At 34.1% G+C, this 15,866-nt stretch overlaps 1 pseudogene; it reads right to left on the reverse strand.

Annotated features, from left to right (window-relative positions):
- Window positions 1-3,445: 3,445 nt before the first annotated feature.
- LOC149542556 (uncharacterized) lies at window positions 3,446-5,299 on the reverse strand (annotated as a pseudogene).
- Between the last annotated feature and the right edge of the window lie 10,567 nt (window positions 5,300-15,866).

Genomic DNA, 15,866 nt, shown 5'->3' on the forward strand with positions numbered 1-15,866 from the left:
GCCTAGAGGAGCTCGGCAATGTCTAAATCTGCTTGCCTTTTCTTCTATTTGCTCCTTCTTGTTGTTCATCAGCATCTTCTTCACTCATAATTGACACTTTACTAGAAGTGCTTGGTGACTCATCAATTGAACCATACCAAGACTGATTTTCAAGAAATTCCACATCTCTTGAAAGAGTCATCTTGTTGCTCAATGGGTCATACAATCTATATGCCTTTGATTCTGAGTTGTACCCTGTGAAGATTCACTTCACACTTTTGTCATCCATTTTCTACCTTTTTTCTTCAGGCACGTGTGCATATGCAACACATCCAAACACCCTTAGGTGTTCAACTGTCCATCTTCCTTGTGACCATACTTCCATTGGAATTTTATCATGGACTGCCTTTGTAGGACACCTATTAATTACATAAACTACTATTGCTACAACCTCTCCCCAAAATTCAGTTGGGAGACCTTTCTCTTTCATCATGCTCCTTGCCATTTCAACAATGGTCCTGTTCTTTCTTTTAGCCACTCCATTCTGCTGTGGTGTATAGTTGGCTATGAGCTCTTTCTTTATGCCATGTTTCTCGCAAAAGTTTACAAAAGAATTGGAGTTATACTCCCCTCCTCTATCTGATCTTAGGACCTTGATATAGTGTCCACATTCTCTTTTAGCCAGGGCTTTAAATTCTACAAATTTATCAAATGCTTCAGATTTATTCTTTAAGAAATACACCCATGTCCTCTAACTGAAATCATCAATAAATGTCATGAAATAAGTACTCCTCCCAATGGAAGTAACTTTCATAGGACTGATTATGTTAGTATGCACTAATTCTAATGGATATCTAGCCGTCTTAGAATGTCTAGAATTAAAGGAAAGCCTATGTTGCTTACCCAAAATAGAAGCCTCACACTTGTCACAAGAATTTTCTACATGTGGCAAACCATCTACCATTATTTTATTTGACAATAAATTTAAATCAGCATAGCCGAGATGACCATACTTGAGATGCCACAATCGTTAAGGGTCTTCAATCACAATCCTTAGAGCTAATTGTGTGTGAGGTGGAGCACAAACTTGAGATGAGAAACATGTCTCTATCCTCAAGAGAAACATTTTGTTCTTTGTCATTTGAACTATTGCAAGTAAGTTCTTGCTCCCATCCATTTCATGAATGACACACGTGTCATTCTCCATCAGCACTTTATATCCATTTTGAATGAGCTGACCAATGCTCATCAAATTGTGCTTCATACCAAGGGAAAAATACACATTTTGTATTTCCCTTTTCTCACCTTTCTTGGTGCGGACCATAATAGATCCTTTGCCCACAAATGGTAGGGTTCCATTGTTACCCATTTTAATTTGAGATTTGAAACTCTTGTCAATGAATGAAAACAAGGTTTCATTGCCACTCATGTGGTTGCTACATCCACTATCGAGGTACCAAACCTCAGGGCTTCCTTCTTCACCAACATTACAGATGATGAAGGCAACAACATTGGGTCCACTTTCCATGTTCACATCAACCACATTTGCTTGTCTTGACTGATCATTCAGCTTCTTCTAGCATTCATTTGCATAATGCCCATATTTATGACAATAGTAGCATTCTACATTACTCTCATTTGAGTTGTAGTTTTTCTTACCTCGTCTTGAAGTATTTTGTGAGCTACTTCCTCCATCTGCTCTTCCTAAGCTTGCTGCTGCAACATTTCTTTGTCCTCCATTTCCTCGGCCTCTACCTTTGGAGTTTCTACTTGAGCCATTTCTTCCTCTCCTCCTTCCTCTTGGATTTGATTGAGCCTTGAATGCTTTCTCTTGGGAAGTAGAAGATGTAGATCTATTGATCCTATGCTCATAGGTTTGAAGAGAACCCATCAACTCATCCATTGTCAAAACAGTGAGGTCTTTTGCCTCTTCTATGGTCATGACCAAATTGTCATATTTATGAGGTAAACTCCTCAATATATTCTCCACTATCCTCTACTCTTGATAGTCTTCTTCATTTGGCTTCAATTGATTAATTACATTAGAGGTCCTTGAACTGAAGTCTGCAACTGATTCATTTTCCTTCATCTGAAGGTTCTCAAATTCCCTTCTTATATTTTGTAGCTTTACTGTACAAACTTTATCAGTTCCCTTGAAGTTCATCTCAAGGATATCTCACGCTTCCTTTGCATAATTTGCTGCTGCAATTTTTGGAAAAATTATCTCTGTCATTATTGCTTCAATAAGACTTAATGCCTTTACATCTTTCCTCCTTGACTCTTTCAAATGAGTCTTCTGTGCATTTGTGAGGGCAACATACTGAGTTGGATCAGTCACATCATTGAATCCATTAACTACAAACTCCCACAAATCATTTGCAACCATTATAGTCTTCATCTTCTTTGCCCATGTATCATAATTTTACCCATTGAAGGGTGGTGGCTACTACCATATCTTTCCTACATCTCCTACCATGTCAAATAACCAAAGAAAACAAATGCCCTAACTCACTGTGGATGTGGGGCCTCAAAACTCTAGTACCATGTGAGAAATATATTAAAAATTTAATTTAATACTCACAAACCTAAACGTAAAAATCTGCTCAGCACATGAAGGTGTCGAGTGCCAGTTTTGCTCGGCACTTGAAGGTGCCTAGTCACAGATTGCTCGGCACTTGATGGTGCCGAGTGATAGGTTGCTTGGCACTTGAAGGTGCCGAGTGACAAGAAACAGGTGTCGAGTTAGCTCGGCATTCAAAGAAATAATACTTAGCAACAATGGATGTTGAGTAAGCTCGACTCCAAAAGAAATGCTCGGCACACAAAAAATGCAATAGGTGCCGAGTGTTCTGTTTCAATTGAAATATTATAACTTAGAGAAAATCAACATGAATGCTTTCACCATTAAAACCAGAAAGCCAAAACTTTAACCTTTCAAAAAAACTTGTCAAATGCAATGAATAGAAGAGGAAGATAGATTCAAGTATTTTTTCTTGCTTTCTATTCAATCTTTCATTAAACCATTACAAAATCTGGGAGCATTTGGCTTCAACCAGAAAAACCTAAAATAACCCTAAATTGATAATACTTCAAACTTCAATAAACTTTTAAACTTGCAGCTCTAATGGCTGCATACAATGGTGCCTGGAGCAATTACTGCTTAACCAGGATGAATCTAACAATGACAAACTTACAGAGTGAACAAGGGAAGCACATGCAACTGCAGGCACAAACTTCTTTTCTTCTTCCTTCTCTGCTCAGCTCTGCAACTTCTCTCTGATCTTCTTGATCTACTTGAACTCTATGAATGAATGAATAAACATTCTTTTTTTGTCATATCTTTCCCCCTCTTTTCTAAATTTGAAAACCTCACCTACCCGTATTAATTTTTCTATCTGTTCTGGACATCAGGGAGGTAGGCAATCTTTTGGCTCAAGGGGCAAATGTCAACGCTACATTAAATTTTTCAACAAATTCTTTTCGACAAATAGTTGTTGGATAGTATGAATTCTATCATTAAATTGCAGCTGCCAATGGAAAGCGGAATCTCTCCACTCAGTTTGTTCTGGGATAAACTTAAGCAGTTGAGAGCAGTGCAATTAGTTATGCCCTCTGGAATTTTGCCATACAAGCTATTATCCAACATATCTAACTCCTCCAATGATACCAAAGCACTAATAAATTCAGGAATACTCCCAGAAAAGTTATTGCTCTGAAGCAGCAGCCTGGTAAGATTCCTGAGCTTCCCAATACTTTGAAGCACAGAACCAGTGAAGTTGTTGAAGTGAAGAAACAAGTTTGTTAAAGATTTGAGCTCTCCAATGGACTCGGGTATCATGCCCATCAGATTGTTGAAATGCAAAGACATAAATTTTAATTCTTGGAGGCTTTCTATACCCTCTGGAACTAGCCCTATAAATTTATTGTTGTCCAAGTAAAGTTCTTCAAGCTTGGTCAGTCGAGTTATTATTTGGAGTATGGTGCCTGTTAGACTATTTGAGCCGAGATGTAGATAAGTTAACTCTCTTAGATTTCCAATGCCATCGAAAATGGCTCTCATGTAATTGATCACAACTAAATTTAAGTAAGTTAGGTGGGTGAGATTGAAAATGAGTTGAGGGATTGTCCCTGAAAAATTGTTAGCGACTAAGGAAAGAGTGGAGAGGGGTAGCAGGGAGATACTCTGAGTTAGGGGTCCGCTCATTCTATGGTTCATTCCAACATCAAGCCACACAAGATTGCTACAGTTCCCAATCTCTAGAGGAATGGAACCTGAAAGGTTGCCTGGGCCATACAACAACAATTGTCCAAGCTATTCCAATTTCCCTAATGCAGCTAGAATATTGCCTGTCAGTGAGTTATCCCCCAGAAACAACACCTCAAGTGATGAACAATTACCTAGAGCTGCTGGGATTCGAGACCCCAAACTGTTTGATTGCAGGCCAAGCAATTGCAATTTCTTCAACATCCCCAGTTCACACGGGATGTCACCAGTCAGGAAATTGTGCCGAATGTCAATCCTGGATAAAGAAGAGCAATTACTGAGAGGAGGGATAGTACCTGTGAGAGTATTTTTACTGAGGGTCAAATCAAGTAGAGACGTGCACTTCCCTAGAGCATTTGGAATGCTTCCGCTTAGATGATTGAAGGACAAGCGGAGATGTTGTAAGTTGCCAGGCCACTGAATTCTTTTGGTATGCTCCCTGTCAAATTGTTGATTGAAAGTCTAATCCACTAGATCTGCATGCAATTGGCAAGAGATGTGGGGATGGAACCCACCGGCCAGTTTGATTTTAGGTCCAATAGTCTTAACGCCTTCTATTGGCCAATCTAAGGTGGAATGCTTCCCCTCAACGAATTATCAGAAAGATTGAGAACTCCTAGTAAAGAAAGGTTCCCTATGAAGGGTGAAATAGTACCTTCTAATCCGAATTGGGGCAGAACGATGGCCACAACTCGCTTGGTATTCTTTCTACACCAAACGCCATTCCACGAGCACAAATTTCCCAAATTGGTGGAAGTCCAGTTGGAAAGCCAGTGCATTGGGTCTGCAGTAATGGCCATCTTTAAAAGAGAGTAGGGATTCCACGTCTCTCTTCTCAAAAACATCTTCATCACCCTTGTTGAGTGGCATACGGCCTTTCACAAGAAAAACTGTTATACTCATCAGGGCATCATGGGCATGTAAGGCAGAGGCGTGAGAAGAAAGTGAGGTGTTGTAAATGGGCAATGAGCTGGTTACTGTGAAAGACAGTGCCAAGCCCACCCACATGAGAATCCAAATTAGTGCATGCTGTGTCTTTTGCCTGCTGCAATCCATTTTTTTAAACTGAAATGCAATGGCTTGAAGACTCATTGTGGCCGCCTATATATATGTCGCTTGCCATTCCTTCTACTCCTCACACAGTATTACTTCGAGCAGTCAATCTCAACAAGACTTGGGGGTCAATTTGATAATTTAAGTCTCCCTCTCTCTCACGGCAACGGCTATCCAGCCATGATTGGATGCCCCATACCTTCCATGAAAGCAGTGGCTATCCAACCATGACTTTCGTTCCGACTGGATGCCTCACATGCTTTGAAACCTAACAGTTCAACCTCTAATTTGACTTCTGCACAAAATACTTGTGAGAAAAGACTGAGATGGCATGGTAAGACATGAGCATGAGGCATCCCGATGTCTGGAAGGCACCCATGCCTAGCAATGGCTACCCAGCCATATTGTGTTCGATATGGCTGGATGCCATGACTATGTGCAAAATTAAGTAATGATTGCTTATTGCCGTCACGTCAAAGTCAGGCTGTATGGAGAAACAAACCCAAGCCAAATATATATGAAGACTTTTTAAAATAAAATTATTTTAAAATAAAGTCTTTAGGTGCTTATCTTCTAAGCAAAAATTAGATTATTAATAATTTTTAATTTAAATAGCATAATATTTACTAAAATATTTTAAATAGTTTAATAAAAAGTAATCGGGTAGAAGTCTACAATTCAATGGTAACTTGCGAGCCTCTCATGTGGGAGGTCTTGGGTTCCAATCTACCTTTGCTTAACATATAATAATTATTAATTCCAACAAATAATAATAATTAATCTAGACTTCAACATTTTACCGATCCGTGTGTGTGTGTGTGTGTGAAAAAGGTAATCATTTAAAAAAGGCCCATCAAAAAATATATTATAAAAAATCAATAAGAAAAATATGAAAAAAAACTTCTCTAATAAATATTTTATTGACAAAATAAATTATAGAAACTAAAAAGCAATATTGAAAGAAAAAACTAAACTAATATAAAAAAGTAAATTTAAATAATTTAAAAACTAAAATCTAAATCAATTTTAAAAATAAAAAATTAAATAAATAGAAATCACAACATGAGCTATGGAATAAATAGCAAAAGTAAAACAATAGTTTAAAGTGAAGATTTAAAATATAATGTCATGTAAACAAATTAAATTATTAATAGTTTTCAATGTAAATAACATAGTATTTACTAATATCTTTTAAATAGATTAATAAGTATTATTTATTTAAATTCAATTTATAAATATGAAAAAAAATCATTTAAAAAATCTCTATTGAAAAATCTATTATAAAAGATTAATAAGAGAAATACAAAAAATAAATATGAAAATCTCTAATAAATATTCTATTGACTATATAAATTATAGAAACTAAATATAATATTTAAAGAAAAAATAAACTAATATAAATAAATAAATAAAATCCAAATCAATTTTAAAAATCAAAAACTTAAATAAATAGATATCACAACATGTGCTAATGTGGAGAAAATAATTTAAAAAACAAAAAAACATAGAAAAAGAAAAACAATAGTTAAAAGTTTAGATAAAAACTAATAAATATCAAAGCAAGAGTTAACAGTGGAGTGAGATAAAAATTGGTCGATAAATAATTAACAGGAAGGATTTACAATTTTCTAGCCAAACTAACAACTTTTCTGGGCCACTGACAACTTTTTCATCAAAAATTCAATTTCTGGGAACAAAGTTCACACAAATAGCCTATCGGCTAAAATATGAGAAACAAATATATTGAAATGTACCAAAGATTATGTCTTGTTGAGTGTAAGGTACTAGCATTGAAAGGGGATGAGGTTAGGAATGTGCCTTGGCGAATTTGGCAAAATTGATACCTCTTACAACTTATTTTATTAGCTTCCCCAATTACTTCACACTCAATAGTAGAAAGATACCAAGGAACCTCCTATGTTTTCATTAAATAATAGTAAACAACACAATCACAAAATGATGATCACCATTTCTCTAAACCAAACTTGAATCCAAATTCTTGTCAATGTTAAAATACTAAATGAAAAATAGGACAAAAGAGATAACCTACATGTCCAACCAAATATTCTTTTCAACTCTAAAATGAACCAAGCTAGGTAATGAACATCTCCTTCACCATTACAAAACTCAACTAATTCAAAGGACTAAAGTTAATTAAAAGAAGAAAGCCACCAACCAAGATACTCGAGATATGAGAAAAGTTTCTTTCAATTAGAGGAAGAGGCAACTTAGGCTCTTAAGAATCTTAACAAGGTTTTATTTTTCTCCTTGTTCAAAATATTCATATAAATGAAAACATAGAACCAATACATAAAAAACTATTAAATGAATGTTAGATGAAAAAAACTAATTTTCTCCATAAAATGGTCATATCCATATACCATTTCATGTACCTCTTCAAATAGGCCCTTGATGACTAAAAAAATTACACAGTTAAATTCTAATAGGAATACATCACAACTATATTCGTAATGTCAAATCAACAAGGAAAACTATGTAAATCTATACACCACATGTCTTCTTCTTGAAATTTCCTCAAAATATCTATATTCAAAATTATTTCAAATTACAAGACAACATAATATTCAATGATTTCTATTTATTTGATATTCATGGAGGCAATACCTTCCTAGTCACTACAAAGGTAATTAGATAGAAAGAGTTCTACAAACCTACATACTCAACTCTAAGAAATCAAAGATTATAATTATATTAAAGACTAAGATTATTTCATCTAATCATTATGTAGTCATTATTTTATCCCGTATTATTAGTTACTCATTTATTATACATTATATATAATATCATTAGTTATTTTTCATTTATTAATCATATTGTTTTTCATTTATTCATCTCAATTTTCTAGACAGTAACCTAAATTATCCATTTTTTATTTATTCACTTCATTAAGTATTTTTATTATTAATTAAGTCAAAACTAATTATTCATCTCTATCAAATTAGGTCTCTCCTCATTTACTAATGACTCTATTTTAGAATCTACTTATTTCATTAGTAGTTAAACCTATATTATTTTAAATACCCCTTTTTAATCAATTGATTCTATCTTTGAAAGGAAATTTAATCTTTGTAACTATCTAATAAATTAATTAAATAATCTATTATTATTCTTTCCTAGATTTAAAAGGGAAAGTTTCCAAAATTAATTAATTTAATTTTACAACCTCTTCAAATGTTTGAGCTTATCCTCGTCTCCTTATTAATATTTTCTCAAAACTTCTAAAATAATTATCAATGCTTCATCATTTTCATCATTCAATTTAGTTAAAGTGATATAATTATTCTCCACCTAACCAATGGTGCCTCAAATTAGACCATCACTGTCTTCTTCCCCCCCTTGTCACCCTCCAGGGGCAGGAAGTGACCATTGGATACACCCACATTGGTACACGCCAGATCTATAAGACCACATCTAGATGCAATCACCTAAAAATGGTCATCTAGACTATTAGCCCCCTTCTCAGCATTTTGGCTAAATTAATTTAATCATTTATCTATACCAAATTGCTAATAATCAATTTATTTGATTATAACCTATAGTTTGACTATGCTATCCTAAGTTCATTATTTGATTAAAAGAACATGTCCCCTTTTAACTAAATAAAAGACCCCATTCTTCTAACCCACTTAAAGTGCACACACAATGTCCTTTTTTATTTTGCAATTAAAAGAAAAGGCTTGTGAGACTTTTGTCTTATGTGACAAGTCAACTTATATTCTATTGGTTGACTTGTGTGTGCACATGGATCACTCCTATTTTCAAATTCAACCATTGATCATCCATCATCTTCATCTTGATCTCCACTGTCTGTACGACTTTAAAAGGGAGAGAGCTTTCCCTCTCAATCCATCCATCTTTTGAATATTGCTATGCCGCAGGTTTTCTAACAGGTTTCTTGGGAGCTTTGTGGAGAACTTCTCACTCCTTGTCTACATTCTCTCATTCCATCATATTAGCATAGGATCATATGGCATCCCTAGCATAGTTGCATGTTAGTTTAGCTTTCATTCTTGCAATAATCTCACATAGCTTAATATTTGGTTTTGTAATACTCTCATTCATGCTTACCATAGCTGCATTTTGCATTATCATCTTAGCTTAGTTTCCATACTTGCATTGCATTCTTGAGGGATTCCTTGAAGATATTGACACTCTTGCTCTTGTCTCAAAGAACCTCCCATTGCATGGTTTACTAGCAAGAAGTACATTTCTAAGGCTTGGCTGAGAGCCTTCTTGCTTGAATACTAACTTCTTGCACTCTGTGGATAGGGAGCTCTAAGCCGGCATCTAAGCATTCCAACTCATGGAATCGTTTGGATAGAATGGTTTAGAGTGTGACAAAAATCAAGTGTACAATAGATTCATTAGGCAATGAAATTCTACTCCTAGTGCTGCTTAGATTCAGGCTTGGGCCCCTGGTATCCTTAGATCTTATCCTTCAATGATGGATTTCTTTGTACCGAGAAAGGATATCTAGTCCTTCTCTCGTATATTCATTCTCATTTCCTCTCTTTTTTTGTTGCTCATTCTATTTCAGACATCATTTGGTACTCCTGTTGAGTTTCTTTTCTACCCTATTGTATCTACCCATCCCTTGGACCCTTTGTTGGTATTTTGTCAAACATTAATATCATTATCTTATCTTATATTATCTTATCTCCCAAAGAGAGAGAGACTTAAAATAGATTGTTTGAACAATTAAATAGTTTTACACTAGAAAAAATGGAAACAATGTCGAGAAATGACAACAACTAAACATTGGAGCTCTTCTGGTAGTAGACACATAGCAGCAAGATTTTGGAGTTTTTTAGTTTTGTGAAGATCTAAGATTTTTGATTATCCAACCTCACCCAACATAATACACCAAACAAAAACTAACTGTCATATGAAAGAGCTTAGATTTTCTCTAATTATTTAAATTTCACAACCTATTTGTTGCGAGCTCTAGTCGTAGTAATTTACATGCATTTTTTTCTGCAACACTATTTATTTCCTAGGAAATAAAATTATTTTTCTTAAACTAATAGCATGGTTTTCTACTCTAGAAAAAGTTTAAAATAATAGTGAATGGAGATGAAATTGCACATGATGTAATAATGGTTTCAAATAATTATTGTTTCTCTTTCCATGAATAATTGAATACCCACTCCACCTAAAAAACTAACTTTTATGAGCTTTTGGCATGTTTAGGGTACAATTTACAACTCTGCTTGATGATTTTGACAGTAAAAATTTCATGAGATGGCATCAATTTGATGCAACTTTCAAAAAATATGCGTTCTTTTCTTAAGTTTTGCATGCACATTTCATGCTAACTCGTGGCTAACCACAAAGAGGGATTATGCATTGGGAGGGTGAGAGCATTATAGTTTGATTTAGATATTCTAGATGAATCCCATTGGCACTCTTTCTTTGAATAAAAATTGAACAATTCAAATTTATAAGAACTCATTTTATAATAGATCATACAATTAGTAAATAAATTCATTAAATGAATAATTAGTATTAAAATTTTAAAAAACTTACTATCATATTAAAGAATTATTATACATTATTATTTTGAATAGTATTCTTAACATGTTTGTAATTCTAAAAAGAAAAGGGCATTGAAGCAACAATCGACAATGACTATGGAGAGCATCAACAACCATGGGGCTGACCTCTGCAACAAATTTTTTCAAAGGATTCTAGTAGTTATTTTCCATAGAGTAATCAAGATAATAGGACCCACTAGTTGAATGCATCCAAAAATTGAAGATTTGGCCATAATGAAGATGGAGGAAGAGACAAAGGAATAAGGGTTTCTAAACTTCTTTTTTTTGAGTTGTGGCCTTTCAACAAAATCTAATTAACATGGTTTGATACCATGACAAGGCTTCAAGGGAAACCTCTCTGGAATCCTTCTTGGAAAATTTGTTCAAGGTTTCCATATGCTAGGAGGAATGGTGGGAGTAGGGAGAAATTTGTGCCCTTCTCTTGCAACAAACACAAGTTGTTTTAGTTTCCAAAGATATTCAGCCTCAAAGAAATTGAAAAGAAGTTTTGGCATCCAAAGGAGAGAGGCACAACTCTTAACACCAATAAAATTGAAGGTTTTTTTCTAGAATCCAACAATAGGTATGTAATGTTTAGAATTTTAGGGCTATTCTCTATTGATTGATAACCCTCATTTGTTGGAGTCTATTAATCATTTGCAAGAGATGGAATTATTTATGAAATGGTTAGGGAATCAACCTTTGATTGTTAAGTTATAGAGATGGATACATGAACATTGGCCCGGAAAACATTTAGAGCTCAACAAATTGACCAATAAAATTTTTATGGTCATATGTTCATAAAAAATGTATAAGGGTTGGATCCTTAATAGTGGCCCATATATGTTGGACAATATAGGTATTTATGTGTATGATTAGAGGCCAAACTTTAATCTTGATGTTGAAAAAGCTAAGCAAATTGTTGGATGGTTAAAGTTATATAATTTTCCATGGGAGTACAAGGATGGGGAAGCTTTAAAGGCTATTAGTAACAATTTGGGCTCTTACTTACAGTTTGAGGAGGTAGTTGACACTAACAATTTTTATTTATAATATAAGTTACTAGAGAAATACAAGACTATTACCAGATACTAGATTATGTTGTATCAGACTTGTCCAATGGTGAATAGAGATTGAAGATAGAAGTGGATTATGTTGAGGATGTGAAAATAAAAACTAATGTTGGTGATAAAGTAAAAGGTCTAGAAGAAAAAAAAATATTGGAGTGGATTAAGAGAATAGAAGAGCTTCACAATTCCACTCCTATTTAGTCTATAAAATATGAGGAAGAAATGATCTATAATCAATATTTAATATGGAGGACATAATCTCTTTGTGGGGATAAGGATGTGTATGACCATGACAATCAAGTGGAAGCAGAGGATGTTGGTGTTGCCTCTTAGCAAGGGACCAATGACAGTGATAAATCAACATAGATTGTGAAAAATATGCATTTTTCTCATCTTAGGGAGACCTCAAATCTAGGAGGGATGGTGGATAATTAGCAAGGTAGAAATTTGGGGTGATTTCTTATTTTGTTGGATTCATTGGATAAAAGTATCATCACCCCATAACCAAATATGATGGCTTCTATAGATAAAGGAAGAAAGTTAGTGTAATGCCCTGCCAAGGGATCCAAAGAATTAACCTAGAATTTCACTAAGTTTGGTAACATTTTTTTTTTTTTTTTTTTTTATGAAAGTAAATACCACATATAACTTGTACATAATAACGGAAGCAATAACAATGTCCATCTAAAAGTAAACATAACATACATAACTGACTTCATTCTTTAAGAATCCCTTAACGTTGAGTTATATCTAAACTAACTAACATACATGAATCCATCTAATACAACATCCACATGAATCGTAATGATAAGTCCAATCTTCATACATTACATTTCCAAATGCTCAATCATCCACTGTACATGTCACAGGGTATGAAGGCTTAAGAGAATATACATATGTGAAATAAGGTACATCATCCTATTCCAATCCATGATACATCAAAGTAGAGATAATCACATGATACATCATCATAGAAGACATATACATCCATCATAAAGATCAAACAAAATAAACTAAGTGCACGATTCCTCCCAACCGTAAATAGCATCATTAGACCATCGTGGATCCTAGTCATCCCTCCATGCATAACATTCCAAAGCACCAAAGAGATCATCCGTATTATCATAGTAGGAATGTTACTCCTAAAACATCCTACTAACATACAAAGTAAAGCATAAGATAACATCAACTAACATATGCTAAGCAACAATGAAAGGATACATACTAGACACACTATACAAAAGCAAACACACAAAGCAAACACACACACCATACACATGTAAGTATGGGGTAAGTAACCATAAGAAAACACATATGATAATAAATCATCTTACTAATCATCATTAATAGCTGCAAATATTGAAAATAATCATCATACATACATGAAATCTAGAGTCTAAGTAATCTCATCACATATCAACTGAATCCATAGCACAATATCTGATAATCTCATAATAATGTTACTAACCATCAACATGAAACTAGCTCTAAAAGAGTTCAACAATGATAACAAAATGCGAACCAGGGGTAGGCGCTACATCCACCCCCCCCTAGGATTAGGCTTACTCCTGGAAGCCTACAAGAATGAAAAACTAAGATACTCACTATGTGGGTCCCATTGAACCCTTTCTCCCTATAGGGGAATATGATCCAACTAAGGATATTACAACACACTTAGAGCAATATGATTATGGTTTAATAGTAAACCGAAAACCATATCGATCCAACATCATTCCTTTAACAACCACTAAAATATATCCCTTAATACAATCTAAACAAGAGAAACTTAATGCTTGCAAAGATAAACAAAGGTATACTACCTTGAAACTTAGATAAAAGATACATGTTTTGCAACTAGAATAAGTTTTCAATTTTCAGTAGAATTTTCAATTTTGAAAGCTAAGTGTTGAAGTATGAAAAATATGCAAGTAACAGTTTCAAGTTCTGTTTCAGTTCACCTAGTTTTCAAGTTTTCAGTTTGAAAGAGATACACATGATAGTTCAAAGTTTTCATTTTGTTTAACTAGTTAACAACTAGTGACATTCCAATATACCCAAAGCTTCCAATATTGAAACTCGAGCTCTGATACCAAATGTAATGCCTCGCCAAGGGATCCAAAGAATTAACCTAGAATTTCACTAAGTTCGGTAACATTTTTTTAAATTTTTTTTATGAAAGTAAATACCACATATAACTTGTACATAATAAAGGAAGCAATAGAAATGTCCATCTAAAAGTAAACATAACATACATAACCGATTTCATTCTTTAAGAATCCCTTAACGTTGAGTTACATCTAAACTAACTAACATACATGAATCCATCTAGTACAACATCCACATGAATAATAATGATAAGTCCAATGTTCATACATTACATTTCCAAATGCTCAATCATCCATTGTACATGTCACAAGGTATGAAGGCTTAAGAGAATATACATATGTGAAATAAGGTACATCATCCTATTCCAATCCACGATACATCAAAGTAGAGATAATTACATGATACATCATCATAGAAGACATATACATCCATCATAAAGATCAAACAAAATAAACTAAGTGCACAGTTCCTCCCAACCATAAATAGCATCATTAGACCATCGTGGATCCTAGCCATCCCTTCGTGCGTAACATTCCAAAGCACCAAAGAGATCATTGATATTATCATAGTAGGAATGTCACTCCTAAAACATCCTACTAACATACAAAGTAAAGCATAATATAACATCAACTAATATATGCTAAGAAACAATGAAAGGATACATACCAGACATACCATACAAAAGCAAACACACAAAGCAAACACACACACCATACACATGCAAGTATGGGGCAAGTATCCATAAGAAAACACATATGATAATAAATCATCTTACTAATCATCATTAATAACTGAAAACATTGAAAATAATCATCATACATACATGAAATCTAGAGTCTAAGTAATCTCATCACATATCAATTGAATCCATAGCACAATATTTGATAATCTCATAATAATGTTACTAACCATCAACATGAAACTAGCTCTAAAAGAGTTCAGCAATGATAACAAAATGCGAACTAGGGACAAGCACTACAGTTAGATCTTGTAGATAAGGTTTTCTATGTCCTGAATGAAGCCTCTTGGGAGTATGATAATAGGAACCATGGATTTTGCAAGGAAATATAGATTTCACCTCTAAGAAACTTTGAGAATTTGATGGATGGTCTGAGGGATAGTGGTGGCAATAGTGTGATTACAAAATTAGATTATGAATCACAAGAGGAAGGGGAAGCAGAAGGGTAGGAGAATTTTAGTTTATAGGACCAACTTGATGTTGTTGAGAGAAAAATGATTAGTCAGAATTATTCATACATTCAAAAACCCAATGTCAAGGAAAAGAAGAAGTGTGGTCCTAAATTAGTTAAGGTAAAACTTGTTGTTGGTAGTGCAATAGACCACACAAAACTATTGAGAGTGGGAAGAGGCTTACCTCTTCTTAGAAGAAATGAAGCTCTTTTCATGGAATATTAAGGGATGCAATGCCCTTGACAAAAGGCATTGGGTCAAGAAATAACATGGTCAAACACAATCATATTTGAGATTACTTCAGGAAACAAAGTTGAGTGGTGATTGTAAGGTGGAGTTTTGTATGAAAGTTTTGTATACGGGGGTATCTTTTCTTGGATGAAGATGAGGATTCTAGGGGAATGGGTATTTTATGTAAGGATACTATGATGGAAGTTGATCTAGTTGAGTCAGATTGTCATTATTAGCTAGTGGAAGTTACTTCCTTTATCTAAGGATGAAATTATATGCCATTAATGTCTATGGGCCTTGCAACCAAGCTATGAAAAATTAGTTATGGATTTCTTTATCTCTAAAAGTTAAATAATCTTAAAGATAGTGTGATTTTGTTAGGGGGTGATTTCAATGCGATCCTTTTCCTAACTTAAA

The sequence above is a fragment of the Cupressus sempervirens genome, chromosome 8, assembly GCF_028749045.1.
Source record: "Cupressus sempervirens isolate cs-2001-9-10 chromosome 8, ASM2874904v1, whole genome shotgun sequence".
NCBI classification, from domain to species: domain Eukaryota; kingdom Viridiplantae; phylum Streptophyta; class Pinopsida; order Cupressales; family Cupressaceae; genus Cupressus; species Cupressus sempervirens.